Source organism: Dreissena polymorpha, chromosome 2, assembly GCF_020536995.1.
Source record: "Dreissena polymorpha isolate Duluth1 chromosome 2, UMN_Dpol_1.0, whole genome shotgun sequence".
NCBI lineage: Eukaryota > Metazoa > Mollusca > Bivalvia > Myida > Dreissenidae > Dreissena > Dreissena polymorpha.
In genome coordinates, this window is record NC_068356.1 from 140,484,251 (window position 1) to 140,501,173 (window position 16,923).

Genomic DNA, 16,923 nt, shown 5'->3' on the forward strand with positions numbered 1-16,923 from the left:
CAGTAAAGATAACTCTCTAACTGCCGAATAGAATACTCACTTGAATTGACACTAATGTATTGCTTTCATAAAAAAAATGAAAATAAATCAGGGCTTCATTAAACAATAAACTACTGAAAGCTTCTTGCCGTTTATTGATCTGGTGTTAATGTGTGATTCAAAACGATCTTTGCAATTGTAGTCTAGAAGGAACGGATGTCAAGGGTGCATGAATCGTAGGTGTTATTTTATTTCAAATATGCCGACGATGTTCTAAATTGTCATGGGTAAAACCAAATTTATCCAATAAAATTGTTTTGCCCAATGGATCGATAACCAAAAACATACCTTTTTCGCAAATATTACAAACAACATATATTTAAAATTATGTTCGCAAGCTTTGTACTTTACATATTTCAGAACATGCTATTCTTATTAAACAATAAGAATTTGTTGAAATATTATATATCTCTTGACAAAATAACTATATCAATAAAAAATAGGTACAACAAACACCTGTTGCTTATGATATGAATCAATTTGTACCTGAAATACAGTTTTAAAAAAAATAACTACCTGAATACACACCTATGGGACAAAGGAATATAATAATATAATAAGAAAGGGCATAAATTTCTATCACATTGAATTTTTGAAACAAGTATGTTTTTGTTTGACAATTAAACTAATGTCTCACAATATGTATTATTTGTTATTTGAGAGATTTTAATGCGTTATCTAAATTCATACAATTATATGATAAATTTCTATTTTTTAATAACAATACTGTTACATGCACTTATCAGTATAACACCAATCCGTATATCCTCGAACATAACACGTTTTAAAAGGCTCTATTATCTTGAAAATATCAACATGCATATTGGGCATTTTTATTCAGATTTGCCCCACCGCACTTGGAAACTGAAACTGAAACGGATTATTTGGATTAAACGCATATTTTTATGCGAGCATATTCAATGGCTGTGTACATGTTATTACATACACTTGGGTGTATGATTGGTATAGATAATGGTTGAACACAATAGCTTTGAGTAGATAAGTCATTGAAATAATCAGCGTCAAGAAACCACTAAGTTGTGGATATCACTGTTTTTGATTGTTATTATATCGATAACAACTGTGTGGTGTCATATATGATGACATTAATATTCTCAATGCTTTTGAAAATTAGTGACTTGTTGAAAATGCCTGTTTAATATGAAATTTTAATTTAAAGGAAAACAGCCCGTGCTAAAAATCAAAACTTTGACAAGAAGGATCCATATGCGTTGAAGTATGTTCGAATACGTTATACGATCCACGAATAAACAACGTAATAATAATAAACATGCCTTCAGTATATATAATGTGAATTTTAATCAGTAACAGTTCATGCTTCGGTATATTAAATAGCATGCTCATACTTGGTAGTTAAATTTCAACGTTGGAATATCTTTTTGTAAAACAACATCACAAATATAACATGCATTTCTTAATTCATTATCTTTTAATAACTTTATGCAATTAAATTAGTGGTTTTTACAAACAAACACTATTTTGTCGGAAAGTGGCATTATACCCAGGATTATCCTAACATAGATGAAGTACGTATATTTTTAGGGTGACTTCTAAGGTTTGGATATTTTCTTTCCATAATATGTGTGATTATCTAAATTTTCGGACGCGAGAAAATACATCGTCTATCATCACCACCTGAAATAGATGACACGCGAAGCGAAAGTAAACAAACCAACCATGAAGAGAAGTGAGTATTTACCTTATTTTTTTTTTTAATTTACTCGCTCCTGGATAACCAGTGCGTGTTAGGCATCTTACAGAAAGCTTAATATGTTTTAAAATGTGCATCTATATTGCAATTCGTATTGATGAAGCGTTATTTACACAAATTTATGACTTCTTGGTACCGGTTTGAAATTGGTACTTTTCGAAGAAACAGCTTTATTTTTTTGATTACATGTTTTTTCATCCATCGTGTTTGTGGAAATCTATTAAAATAAAATAACTGTAGTGTACGGCGAATAGTTGTTTATGGCAAAAGTCATGTACGGTGAACAGTTAAAGTCATGTACGGCGAATAGTTTCAGCGTATTGGCATTTTAACACTAGTCTGATAACATATTATAATAAAATAAATAGTATGGTGAAAACATTCCCTTGAACCACGCCTATGCAGTAAACCTCTATTTTGTAGTTGTTGCAAATAACATGTTCAGGCAAAAACTCGTTCTGATCTATAATTCAAACATACACTGCGGGAACACGTTAGACTTGTTTCGCTTTTTAAAATAAAATGTTTCAATCCAGATCATGCAGCAAAACAATATACCCCCTCTTCTTCGAAGGGGGCATAATAAAGAGTATAAGAGTATACTATTTAACGTTGACGTTTGGCAATTTAAACGTTCAAACTGACGTAACATTAATTTTGAAAACAACAACCCTCCCCCAGGTTTAGAGTACTAGCAAATGTCAAACCAGGGTACGTACTTAGTAATCACTAGGCCTTTAAACTGAACTTAATCACGGAAAATATGTGAATTTAAAGGCAGAACGAAGGAATTTCTTAAATTCGATTTTTTTATTCTTGAACATAAAATTGTTAACTGTCCATTTTTGTGTTGAGCATTTTTTTATCAAGTGCAAAATCAAATGCTCCAATAAAACCTCGTTTTTACGCAGTGGTTACGTTAAAGTCGACTTGCGTGCAATTCATGGGGGAGCACGTGCATAAGCCAGCAACAAAAACGCACTGATAATATTGCAACGCAAAGCAGTCCGTTCTCAAATAAGATTTAAGAATGAATAAAGATTTCCTTATAATCCCAAGACTGATGAAATTAAACGGTTTTTTAAAGTTAAATTTATGTATTTCTTAAATTTAATTGATATGACAAACTTTCTGCTATCAAACGATGATTTAAGTATTAATGAAACGTCATTTTTCTCCAAAAAAGCGTGGAAATTAAACGTTTTTTAATGAGGCTTTTTGTTAACGTCAGTATGTTTGTATACACATTTGTCTTGCATCTATGTGCATATTTCAGTAAAACGGAACCCCGTTAAAATGATCGTTGTACTGCGTTTCATTTGTTTCTGAATTTCCACTTGTTCCTAAATAGACGAATTGCACTCAATTAGGATACAAACATATCTCAAATAAGGGGAAATGTCACCGAAAAAAATAATCCCGTTCAGGGGGGGGGGGGGGGTCCCCTTCTTCACATTGTGGGATACCAAATTCAAAATTATTCGCCGTAGACTATTCAATTTTATTTTGCTATACGCCGTTCCATCAGGTTCTATTCGCCGTAAACAGCGAAGTTTATATTTTAGCCAAATATTTTCGTACTAACTTGAATTTGGGAATGAAGCTTGCAAACACAGATTGATTTTAGCTCGACTTTTTGGACACAAATGACAGCTATACTACTCGCCCCGGCGTCGCCGTCGGCGTCGGCATTGGTTAAAGTTTTTTATAAAGTCAAAGATAATTAGCTCAAACGTGTCATACTTCTTTAAGGCAACAAGACAATTGTGTAGGTCGATGTGCATAACTCTGTCAGCATTGTTTTTAGAGTTATGCCCCTTTTTATACTTAAAAAATTGAAAATGGGTTTAAGTTTTGTGTTTAGGTCCACTTTATTCCTAAAGTAGCAAAGTCATTGCTTTCTCGCTTGCAACACTTACTAATTATCATAAGAAGACTGTGCAGGCAAAGTTATGTAACTCTGACTGGCATTTTCACAGAATTATGGCCCCTTTTAAACTAAGAAAATTGAAAATTTGGTTAAGTTTTGTGTGTTGGTCCATTTCACTCCTAAAGTATCATAGCTATTGCTTTTAGACTTGGAACTCTCGCTTACTAGCAAAGGCACTGTACAGGACAAGTTGCATAACTCTGGTTGGCATTTGTACGGAATTATAGCCCTTTTTGACTTAGTAACTTTGAATATTTTGTTAAATGTTGTGTTTAGATGCAATTTACTTCTAAAGTATCAAAGCTATTGCTTTCAAACTTCAAATACTTTCTTACTATGATGAGGGTACTATACCTGGCAAGTTGAATTTGACCTTAACCTTTGAATGACCTTGAAGCTCTAGGTCAGATAAATAAATTTTGCTCAAATTGCCATAACTTCCTTATTTAGGATCAGATTTGATTCATACTTTGACAAAACAACACTTACCTGACATACCACAATAGACTCCACCCAAACCATCCCATACGCCTCACCCAAGAAACCCTCCCCCTTTTTTAGATCGACTTTTCAAACACAAATGAGATCTATACTGATCGCCCCGTTTAAGTTTTGTTATACAATCTTATAACTTTAACACTATCGAAGATAATTAAGTCAAACTTGCAATACTTCTTTATGGCAACAAGGCAATTGTGTAGCTCAAGGTGCATAACTGGTTAAAGTTTTTTATAAAGTCTAATAATTAAGAATCGGATTTGATTCATACTTTGACAAAACAACACTTATCTGACATACCACAATGGACTTTCCCCGAACTAACCCCCACGCCCCACCCCAGAATCCCCCTCCCCCCCCCCCTCAATTTTTTTTTGTTTTTCCTTTTTTCTTATTTTTGAAATTCATCTAATAAATGACCACACCCCCACATTATTCCCCCTCTCCATCCCCACACACACAAAACGAATATCTTTTTTTAAACATGGTAAACAACACACCCAAATATTTATTTATTTCATTTTTGAAGGACCGTGCAACAATCCCACCCAAGCTATTGCGATCGAACTTGAAATAAAATATTAAAAGGTTGTTTCATTTCTTCACAAATGTTCAATAGATTGTAGAAAATATACCTGAACTCAGAATCGTCTATAAAGTACAACTTCTTTAAAAAATAAGGGATCAATATGTTTCAATTATGGTCTTCTTCCACTTAGAATATGACTATATTATCTTGTCCTTATTGAATATGAACAATTTTCCCATGATGGCTTACGTTATACTGTCAAGCACTCGAAAAGTCGAGTGTCTTCTGACAGTTTTTGTTTTAATTCTATTTGCACACCATTGAAAATTCGGCAAAATTAGTATACTTTCCTCGGACAAAAGGAAAGAAGATGTCCCAATGAACATAACTTTCGGTACCAGGTAGCTGATGATTGATCAATTTCAACACTCGAATATATTGATAAAGAACTCCTACTACTTTAGATAGAAGTTTGATATGTCCACTATTAATTTGTCACACAGTTTTTGGAAAACGTTCGCGATAAAAATGGTACAACTTATTCTTTTCACGAGCATTACCTCTTGCGTGTTGTTTACTTTCGCTTCGCTGGTCATCTATTTCCGGTGGTGATGATAGACGGTGAAACAAACACTATTTTAAACTATCCAACACTCGTCATTTAATACATATGTCAGCCCATATTATAAGGAAAATACTTGATTTTTGAGTTACCTGTAAAGTTCCGCCGTACAAATAATGCAGCACATCTGCTGATGATGTGTACAAAACGCATCAAAACGTTTTGTCTCCTTTTATAACGTCAAGGCTCGTGCCTTCCTGGTCGGTTCCAATCGTGCTTGACTTAATTCACAGTATTTATCTTTTGCAGGCGATGCAACGATTTTTATCGTTTCTGTGGTAATCCTTTCTATGGAGGAAATGACAATCATTCTGATAATGCACCAGTAACACTCGGCGATCAATATAATAACCAAATATGAAATTAAGTAAACATCTTCTTTTTAATAAAGATGATAACTTCAATGTTAAAACACTCTGTTACAGAATAATGATGTAATAGCGAACTGTGTCGATTTAGGAGCCGTTTACATCCGAATACAATCTACGATGTACATCGACTTAAGCCGAAATCGAAACATATTATGGATCCCATACTTTAAACGCACTTAAAATTCATTCAAGTAATTTAATAACACATTCTGCTGGTAGTTGCAAAACAATTTAAGTGTTTTATAACATGTAACCGTCACTCGTGGAATATTTTATTATTGCAACTCACGAAATAATAATATTATTATACACTGAAGTCCTTATAATTGTGCGTGCACGTTAGTTTTCCTTTCACGGCCAATATAGAATTACTGAAATACAAGACAATATTAATTTAATACATAGTGTTAATTCTTCTTTTTGCAATCCCGCAATGCCATTGTACAGCTGTAAGTTGAAAATCTCATTTTGTCATAAAATATGTCAAGGTTTTTAAGATAAAATTTAAGAACAATATATAATCAAAGCGCCGAAGGCACTGAAGTTGTTCGCTATTGCATTACTTTGGACGCAAACGCAACCCATTTAGATTTAACACAATATACGATTCAAAATAAACAATAAAATAATTATCGAGTTAAAGATATCGTGCGTCGCTGCGACTGTCAAGAATAATATCGTGTGTCACCGGGACTGTCAAGAAAAAGATCAAGTATCGCCGCGACTGTCGAGAAAAATATCAAGTATCGCTCCGTGTGTCTAGTGTCGCCCTTGATGAAAGAATGGCGAGATTATAGATGGCACTATCCGGAATCCGTAACTATCGTATCTCACTACGTGAGTTAACCCGTCGCTTGGTTTGGGTCTAACAAAAAAAGAACCACAACATAATTGTAATATAAATGTAATGGTATTAACCAGCATTGTATTAAATTCTCAAGCAAATCACATTAAAACTTGGTACTCCGAAAGTCCATAAGACCCATTTTTTCGCAAGAAATTAAATGCTTCATTTAATTTATTTCCCTTTCACCTTTATTCATTTGCATGTACTGATATTAACGTTTAACTCCTATATCCCGTCCGCATTACAATATTAGTTCTAAAAAATACGCGTTTTTATAATTCAATTTACAATAAGGTTGAAATTTTTGTTGTTGTTGTTGTTATCTGTTAGTCGCATATTCACCAGATGAAATGTATGTTATGCGGATATGAATAATTTATTTCCGATCGTCACGATTTTTCTTAATTTTCAGCGTATTACGTATCATTTTGAAACATAATGAAATATAGTTTATATGCATATTACAATAAAACAATTTCCTTTTAACATTTCTTTTGCTTTACATTATAAAATAATGGTTCTATTGATCACTTAGTAAAATTGTATAGAGTTATTTCCGTTTTTCTTCCTTTGATCGAAAAAGGAATCGACTGTGTGTGATTTTATAATACTTTCAAAAACACACACCGTATCAACCGCTTTTATTTAAATCAAGCTATCATTGGTTGATATAATGGACCGGCGTTGTTCGTACCGGGGTGATACGTGGGGATTTCTTAACTCGAGCTATTTTCGGGTTCAGTCTGTTGGAACCCCCGAACATTTCCCAGCCATATCAGATCCCCCGCCCCCTCCCGCTGTACTACCAAAAATCAGTCAAGCGCCATCGAAGAGATTACGCAAAAGTCGTCTATTAATATCCTCAGATTCGGTATGAACTGTGCTGCGGAAAAATACCACTTGCCTGACGTAGCACGTAGTAGACTATTTGTATCTTTCATAAACTTACTCTTCCGCGACACGTATAGCTAAAAATGTTTTATGACTTTTTATATAAATGATCCTTTTACAATTATTTAATTTAACACGATATTCACATAATGTTTCTATTTGTAAATCAGCGTAGTTCAAGAACTCTAACAGCGACGCTAATTAATTATCGGCGCGTTTGCGGACTGCAGGCAGTGATAAGGTTAAGGGTAATGATCAAATGGCAAAACTTGATCTTAACCTTAGTTGTTCGCATGCGAACAACTAAAAACAAATAGTATTTTATATAAAAGTGAGAAAAACTAAACTCTTTTCCAACATCGGTGTAAATTCAAGCTGAGTTTTTCTTTACCTGCAATTAAACTGAATGCTTAAATCCAAAAACAAATATGATATTTATTAAAGATGATTTTGCACCATCATTACGAACACTCTTAATTTCATATACTTATTAAATAGTCTTGGTCATGCATGTTTAAAAGCGATGTTGTTTTGTTTGTTGTTGTATTTTGTAGTGCGCGAAAATGATACGTTCGAAGTTTATCCATAATAGACAAAAGATATACTTAAATACACAGTACACAATTATCAATAAACACGATTATTTATTATGTTTATATTGATTTTTATAACTGGTTTATGTGTACTGATTGAAAGTAATGTTTTGAGGAAAATGTTTCGAAAGTATAATGAGAATTAATTAATTCCTTTTACAATTAATAAATCATTGCCTAATGTCTTAAAACTCATGCACTTAAAAAAAACATTAGTATGTTTGAAGGTTTAAAAATAGATGTTTACAGTTGATCCCTGAACTGTTCAGATTTTTCCCACACGTATGGCACACATTATGACTATGGCAGGTCTTGGTATCGAGCCAATGATACTCTGCTTCAAGCTCTATGCGCTACTTTCTGCACGAGTAACTTGCAGAGTTTGATTTTTTAAATACAATAATAAAACGCACGTTTTACACATTAATAGTTACCATAAATGCTCACAATAAATAAGAAACATGGCACTAAATGCTGTTAAGACTCTTAAATGCTATTTAATGTTAAAAAATGTGTATTTATGTGTTTATGTTGTTTATGCAAACAGTTTGACATAGATTGTATATTAAAATAACTCGTGCATCATAGATGGCCTATTCTATTTCATCGTAAAACCACTATATCAAAGTGCGCTATTTTAACAGCATCGGAGTTTTGCTTTCATTTTCAACCAAAACAAAGTGTTACACATCTGTGTTTGGTCTGACACGAGGACAGCCAGTTCGGAAATGATAGCGGACCTCATGATATTTTATCGGAAATGTCCGAGATCCGACGTTTTTCGCATAGGTTGTAAAGATATTGAACGTTTTTAAATGACACCTTAAATGTTAACTCTTATTCGCGGAGCTAAAGGTGAATTTGAATATGTCGAATCTCGTTTTAGTCCCTATCGCTTCCTTTAAAAATTGAGATGTATAAGAAAGATTATATCGCCAATAGTATCAAATGTATTAAATACTAAATTATCCATATATCTCGCTTTTTTATGTGTGATCACTCCGAATTAAATAAAACTTAGGACCATTGCCTTAAATATCAGAAATATTATTGAATGCTAGTATTTTCTTCTGAATAATATTATTTGTTAAATAACAAATATATCCACTGGTTAACTCTGTTCATGTAAATGTATAGTTATTTTTTTGTTATGTCGATCGAATGTCATTTGTAAAACATCATACAAGTATCCACTATTACCTACCTTTGTGTTCCTGAATGACATCTACATAGTCATTTTAACGGCCGTGGTCTGTTTTTAAGCATCCCTAGTTTGAATGTATCCGAAATATTCCCATACCATTATTTTATTTCTATTCCCAGTAACGTTAATTCCACTAGCTAGATACAAGTACACTGTTTAGTTCATACAAGTATTGTTTAAGAAGAGGAATATTTTTGTGCAATATTGTAGGGATAAACATGCCAAAACGAGTGTATAAAAAACAAATGCATTTAATGAACGGCACTATAATCAATATTTCTTTCATTTTTACAAGTACTTAAAGGTAACACATATATATATTATTCATAACTAAACATGAAGTATCAATCGCACGTTATCGAAGTATATATGTCACATATTTTAAAGTTCATGTTTCTTTAACGTACAACTTATTTTTCATCATGATTGTCAATACGAAAGCAAACTATCTCTTTTGTTGTTCATACCCTTACGATGTCATCGACCTAATACAACTATGCTTTATATAAAATAATATGACATTATATAAATAGGCCAGCGAGTGTTTATTGAAGTCCATAATCGGGGGTATGTTATATAACATGGAATCAGCTATGAAGACATCATATTCGGTTGAAATGAATCGAAATCAACAAAACAAACACATAGAAACCGACATATATTACTCAAACTGCAACACAAAAGCAAAATAACGCTGTTTACAAATATTAAATGTATGTGCTCGAAGCGTCATTTCAAATTCGTTAAACGTCATAAATTATATTCATTCCAACGCAAACTGCAATACATAGCGATGATATTATAGTATTTCTTCTTAACAAGTGATTCAAGAGGGTTGGTTAACTTAATAAAATTAACTCGTCAGGAATAATAAATGGCTCGGCTTGCCGGACAATTTATTTATTATAAGCCTCATATTTTACGAAACGATTGGGCAGTAACCTGATCTCTATATAACAGATTCATGATTAATTACACTTTATATTTACTTATATAGAGTAGTGAGTGAACGACAAGGCGGAATACTGAACTGCAATTCTGTATTAAAAGACATTTTCAAAAGATAACAGTTATTAAACACAATATAAAAGATCTTTTCTTATAATAGTTTTTCATAGTTTCTTCTATAAAGACTTCACTTGTAGTTTTCTGTTCTTCTTCAGTGCCTACATCTCCCTCTGTAACTCAGCCTTACACGTCTGCAAATAAACAGTTAAGATAACTAGAGCTGTGACAGAAGACAATAACCATAACTAGATAATAAACGAAACCAAAAAACATTGCAAAAGAGACGAACATAAACAAACAATCGTAATTAAATGAACTAAGCATATATGTTTTTGGGGTGTATTGATTAGTTATGTTGATCGACCAATTCAGTAAATCTGTAAATGGGGATTAATGGGCTGATGAGGCGATTTGGTAAATGGGTTTATTGGGTAAATCGTAAATTTGTGGTAAATCAGTTGATTTAGTGAATCGGTCGATGAGGTAAATCGTTTCTTAAGGTAAATTGATTTAGTGAGGTGATAAAGTAGTCAACGACTAAAAAAGCTCACTTGAGCTTAATTGCTGTAAGGGAGATAAATAGGATGATGGCGTTAATCCAAAAATGGAGCAACCTTTGAAACAGGTAAACCTCTGACTCTGTTATGTCTTAATCGGCTAACCACCACTCGAGCCGTAAAGTTGGATCGATGTTATTGTTTTACAACTGTTTAAATGTGTTATACATTATAACCTAGTATGATCGCAAATGAAATCAAATAAACATTTATGGAAACATTTTACCCATCAGTATATTATGTTGTTGGTCATTATGCAGATTCACTTTCCAATTACACATGTCTACATAATTTGTATAAAGTTTCCCTTTCGGACAGCTCTACATCACGATAACGTATCAATGTCAAACAATGTCAAACAATGTGTTCGTTGTTTATAATAGGTAGATGCAAATATTTTTGACTCAGTAAACACTCACGCGCATCTTAGATTGCACGGGTTCGAATAGGTTCTGCCATTCACCCCACACACTGGGTCGTATTCTGTTGTACAGACGCACCCTGGAGCGCTAATAACACCTGAATAGATAGGAGACTCGTTCTCGGAAAACTGTTCTTAATGAATCTGCTTAAATTGTTGTCCTTGATTAGCCTGTGACGTCAGTACAGGCTAATCAGGGACGACACATTTCACTTTTTTTGTAATTGTTGTTTTAAGCGAAGATCATGTATAGGCGGAAAGTGTCATCCCATATTAGCCTCTATGGACATGCATTAAGTTCCGTTTTCCCAGTCTTTGTTTCAGGCAAGTGACATTTTACTAAACATAACAGGACAATAAATGTAAGATAATGTTTGAAATACAACTGACCAAATTGGGGTTACCGCACGAACATATGAATACTCATTTTGCAATCACGATTATAAGTACACTATCATGAAAAAACTAGTAAATAATACATATGGATATTTTGTCGTCTCTGTATTAGTTGTATACAATTCTTGGTCAATTACACACAGCTACCTTCAGAACAAACATATATATATATAGACTTCTCTTACGAGCTTTGTACATGCAATTTTATTAAGAATCCAGGCTTCGAACGGTAACGAGCAGCACATCAAATATAACTTGCTTAAAAAAATTGTTTAGATCGTGTTGGACAACATTTGGTTTGTTCCAAAACAGAAAACGACATAATAGCACGCACATTTATATTCTCACTAGCAATACGTACCAGGTGTTACAAGCAGCAACAGCAAAGTTGCCACAACAATCATCCGAATCCTAAAATAGACAGTCAATAAGTTCCTTTTATCACAAAGTGTCCAGTTTTTCAAATTCATCTACAGGTTGTAATATTCATCAGTTTAAAAATGGCATAACTTTAAAAAAATCAGATTTATAATAAAGTTCACAGAAGTAATCGCAACCTCCTCGTAAAATGTTAACATAATGCATTAAAAATCATATCCATCAAAGGATATTTAAAAATAAAACACTTACATTCTCGCAATAATCGTGTCTCTGCAACACTTTCGATCAATCCAAAATAACACATTGTGCTGTTTAAATACTAGATGGTAAACCTGATAATGCAAAACCTCAACTCCTGTTAATGTATTTGTACATGACCTTGAACAATCAAACAGGATGCACAAAAGCCATTAATTAACTATTTTAAAAGCTTACTTGATAAATAACATTGACACAAAGAGAAAAATGTTTCTCATTTTGGCAGACATCTCGATGAGCCGAATATGAATATTACAGCGCGTAGCAATGCGCATCACCCACAGTGTGTTGCTCGTCAGATTTAACATGTAGGGTTCGAATACTAAGATATATACAAACACGTCTTTATTCATGCAAGTAATAAAGGTACTATTTTGCTAGCCTGTATTGCCTTATGTTTGCGTTATTTGTTTTTCTAATAATCTTTCAAACCAATGGCATGCCATGGCAAGCATCAGTTGTTAGAACTGCATGAATTTACTTTGAAACGTCCAACAAAAATAGCCCATCTCTATCACGGCGGCACTCTTTTTACTCTTTGTGTGCTTTGACATAAATTAATCCTCCCCCAAAAAACATTTACTTGTTTATGAAAATACCGTGTTGTGAATTATATTTGCAGACACAGGTAGAAAACAAGATTCCCGCTCGTAACGTGAAATAAAAGCCTCATGCAATTATACAAAAACAAACACTGCACACACATCAAACACGCAATACAAATTCATGACTTCAATTATTAATGTTTTCTTGTTTTGTTTTTAATTCTTTAATGTCAGTTTATAAAATACAAGCGCTGACATGCATTTATTACAATACGCACGATTATAAAGCAAATGTGTATACAATATTTTAACAGTGAACTAGATGTACAGCATGTCGCACTAGAACATAATGACTAAGGTTTTTTGGTGTTTTTTTAAACACGCATTTCTCTTCGTCGCAAATCATCTTGACAGTCCTGTTGCTGTCGTTCTTGTGTTGCTGTGTTTTTTTACGTAAGAAAACCGCAACGCACTAATTTATAAAGTTTATCAGCTTCAACCGACCATTTTACATCAAAACAGGAATAAAACACTACTTAAACAGATATGCCAACATGTAAACATGGTTTGAATCATGTGTTTACACATATAAAATGCATGACGTTATTTAGATACTTATACATTTCCCTAATTTATTGATCATATTTCAAACAAAATTAATATTAATAATAGTCAAGCCTATTGTCAATGAGTGTTTTCACATTCGGAACACAATTTAGCCATTCCCTTACAACAGTTCACGGCATATTTGCATTAAATGAGACACATCCTCCACATCTTACACCATGCATCATGCACAAACTATTATAAATATTATTTATATTAATTAGGGGCTGATCATGTGCGATGGTTTATACCGACAGGTGTAGAGTGTGCCGCAAAATGGAAGAACATACTCTCACATGCCAAGTGTGCGTATATTTTGATTAAAAATTAAACTATTTGGCAGTACAATGTTGCTGTATTGTGTAATTTGCAATACAAAATATGTTTGTTATTTAGAACTAATTAGATTTAAATCATTGAAAACACATCCATTTGCATAAAAACCTAGTTAACCTCACCTATTGCAATGATTTGCTCTGTTCCAACAATAGAAGCTTCGAGAGAGTTTCAAAATTCATGTTCAATTGTATTATCTTTACAAAATGGACAGAAGCGTCGTCAGCAGGCAGACCTTCATACCTGCCTGTCTCGAGGCGAATCGGAGCAACTGTGGCGGGGTAGATGGTAAGTAATGAGTACCCCCTACACATCTTTAGAAATTTAACAACTGTTCGGTAGTTCAACTGTTGGCGAAATCGGCGCACAGTCCATCTTCGCCATACCGATATGAAATAAAGAATTATAACATCGTAATTTCTTTATTTATAGGAACGTATACTCTTCACTTTCTGTCCACACTCTGCCCTTAATATCGTATTGATATATACTTTCAACGGGACGTTATTATTTTGTTCATAACTCCCTCAGTGTTAAGCAATCGAGACTGAAATGTAAACACATGGTTTTCGCGACTTTTAACCCAGTTTTGCATATTGGTTATTATTCCGATATCCTGCTTTTGTTTGAGTATTATGCTAATTGCTGTGTAAAAACGTTATTTCTTTGCTATTTAGCATCTTACTGCATCATCAATTATGTGTTTAAACCTGTAAATTAGGAATCATACATTCGCTTTGTTCAGACCATGCCGTTTCTCGATAAGGACATCAGCGCCTAATATGGGGACGTGGGATCTATCGAAGTAGATTCTGATTGGTTAGCTCGGTGCGTTTTCCCTTGACGTAGTTGTTTGGTTCTTTTGTTAAGTAGCCAAAAGCCGGTTAAATACCACTTATTATTTAATCTCAGAAAATAAATGCAATTTATCATTCCCTCTGTATATATTGTTGATTCCTACATCATGGTAAAGTTCAAGAAACACGGAATCAACAAAGTATGGTTGTTATTATAGTGTGTGTTGTTAAGCATATCAAAGTTATTTTTGAAGTCCATATATGAATGAGTTATTGTTAGTTTTATTTCTAATACATAATGGTCATTCAGATTCGTTTTCCATATTTGTTTTATTGTATCTTCAAACATCATTTTGCGTGCCAACTACAACTAGTCAGTATAAAGGTCTCATTCTGTCGAATGCTTTGTTATTCAATGTATGTATAGTTATTTCCTTGTTCATAGTATTTGGTTATTAGATGCATGCATACGTCGGTACTTTAAAATACTCAAAGATACGTGGTCATTTGTGTCATGATTAATACCAGTAAGTGTTTTTTACAAAATATTACGTAATAATTAATGTCATTGATCAATTACTTGTAATGAGAGACACAGTCACCTTACAATTTAGATTTGATTGCACATTCTTACTCATAGTATTGTATGTTCTCTGTGTAAGGTAATTGAAGTACATATGAGCTCAATGATAGTGATAACTGAAATAACCACTAGACAAAAGTAGAAAATGTACAACTTGCAAGCCAAGGCCACAACTTAGCATTTTGAAAGTGTAAACTATCATTTGTTCAGTATTGTTATCTTTGAATGAGAATTACAACATTAAATCCACTGTCATCGGATAATGTTCATTATGTTACTATTATATAAATTGTTAGGCAACCGCTAGTTGATGTAATGTTCTGTCATCATATACATGTCATTCTGTATAGTGCATATATCATGTAAGTTGCTATGCGACCGGTTTATGGTATAATGATTTGTCATCTGTCATGTAATAATGTCGAAATCGGCGCACCGTCCATCTTCGCCATACCGATATGAAATAAAGAATTATAACATCGTAATATCTTTATTTATAGATCCATACCCGGAACACAACGCCACAGCTAAATTTACACAGGGCCGATCTATGACTCTAAGGGATTATTAACTTGCAATATTTCTCAACACCAAAGTTATGCTTAAATGTACAGTAGCTTCTAAGCTTATTTCCATCTCTACCTGATACACCATTACTAGAGTTAATTATAGTAGCCAATCTACTGTATATTCATTTAACAGAAACTGTTCAATGTCCTTAGCAATAACACCGTTGGATATAGGTCTAGAAACATCATAATGATGTATAAGATTGCAATAAAATAGATGATTTCGCACAAAGAAAAACCAATTTTTACATATTTCTGATTTGGTACAAGCACAGAGTGCTATGCGCTTGTTTAATCTAGAGGAATTGGTAGTAGAAAGACGGGCTCAGTAATTTGCCAACACTTTCCATAGGCGGATAGGGACTGGAGTCCAACCCATTTCTCCAGAAACACGAAGATGTAATGTGTATTTACCCACTCCTAGATATAACCGCATTTCCCTGTTCTGGACAGCTGTTACACATGGAAAGGATTTATGCCCCCATATAGCCGCCCCGTAAGCAATGACTGGCCAAACAAATGATTCGTAAAGCTTCGTGAAGACATCGTATGGTACACCACCAATTATGTTAACTTTGTCAATAAGTAAATCATAAGCTCTAATAACACTCTGAGCCACCATCTTAGCAATAACATCCATATCAAAAACTCAGTCAAAACTAAACCCAGATATTTATACTGATTTGCATATTCTATCCCTTGGTCACTACATGTGAACTCAACATTAGATCTCGGAATATATTTTGTACGAATGTGAACAATATTGCTTTTTCCTACATTAATATCCATGCTATTTCTAATACACCATTACTTTAATACATATAACAGTGTTTGAAGGTTTTGCTTATTATCGGCCAGAAGTACCATATCATCAGCATATAATAAAACACATACAATCTCACCATCAATTTTAACACCAATATTTAACGATTTCAAATACAAGCTAAATCATTTATACATACATTGAACAGAATAAGTGATATAATACACCCCTGTCTTAAACCACATTTCACTTCAAACCAATCCGTTCTATGCGAATTAACACAGGAAGATACAGAATTATATATAGATTTGATTGCCTGTACTATTTTCCTGACACACCATTACTAAGTAATATATTCCAAAGTTGTGTTCTATCTATTGAATCAAACGACTTTCTAAAGTCAATACAGGCAGTATATGTTGCTAATTTATGCTGTTTACGGATTTC

At 33.3% G+C, this 16,923-nt stretch overlaps 1 protein-coding gene and 1 long non-coding RNA gene across 11 annotated transcripts in view; both read right to left on the bottom strand.

Moving 5' to 3' along the window:
* LOC127869215 (uncharacterized) overlaps positions 1-16,923 on the bottom strand; it is a 100,493-nt gene that overhangs the window by 7,452 nt on the left and 76,118 nt on the right. The window lies entirely within an intron of this gene.
* On the bottom strand, positions 10,401-12,613 carry LOC127869220 (uncharacterized). The gene is made up of 4 exons (XR_008044479.1): positions 12,269-12,613; positions 12,000-12,049; positions 11,241-11,330; positions 10,401-10,455 (listed from the first exon to the last, which is right to left on the bottom strand). It is a non-coding gene; the product is annotated as an uncharacterized LOC127869220 (long non-coding RNA).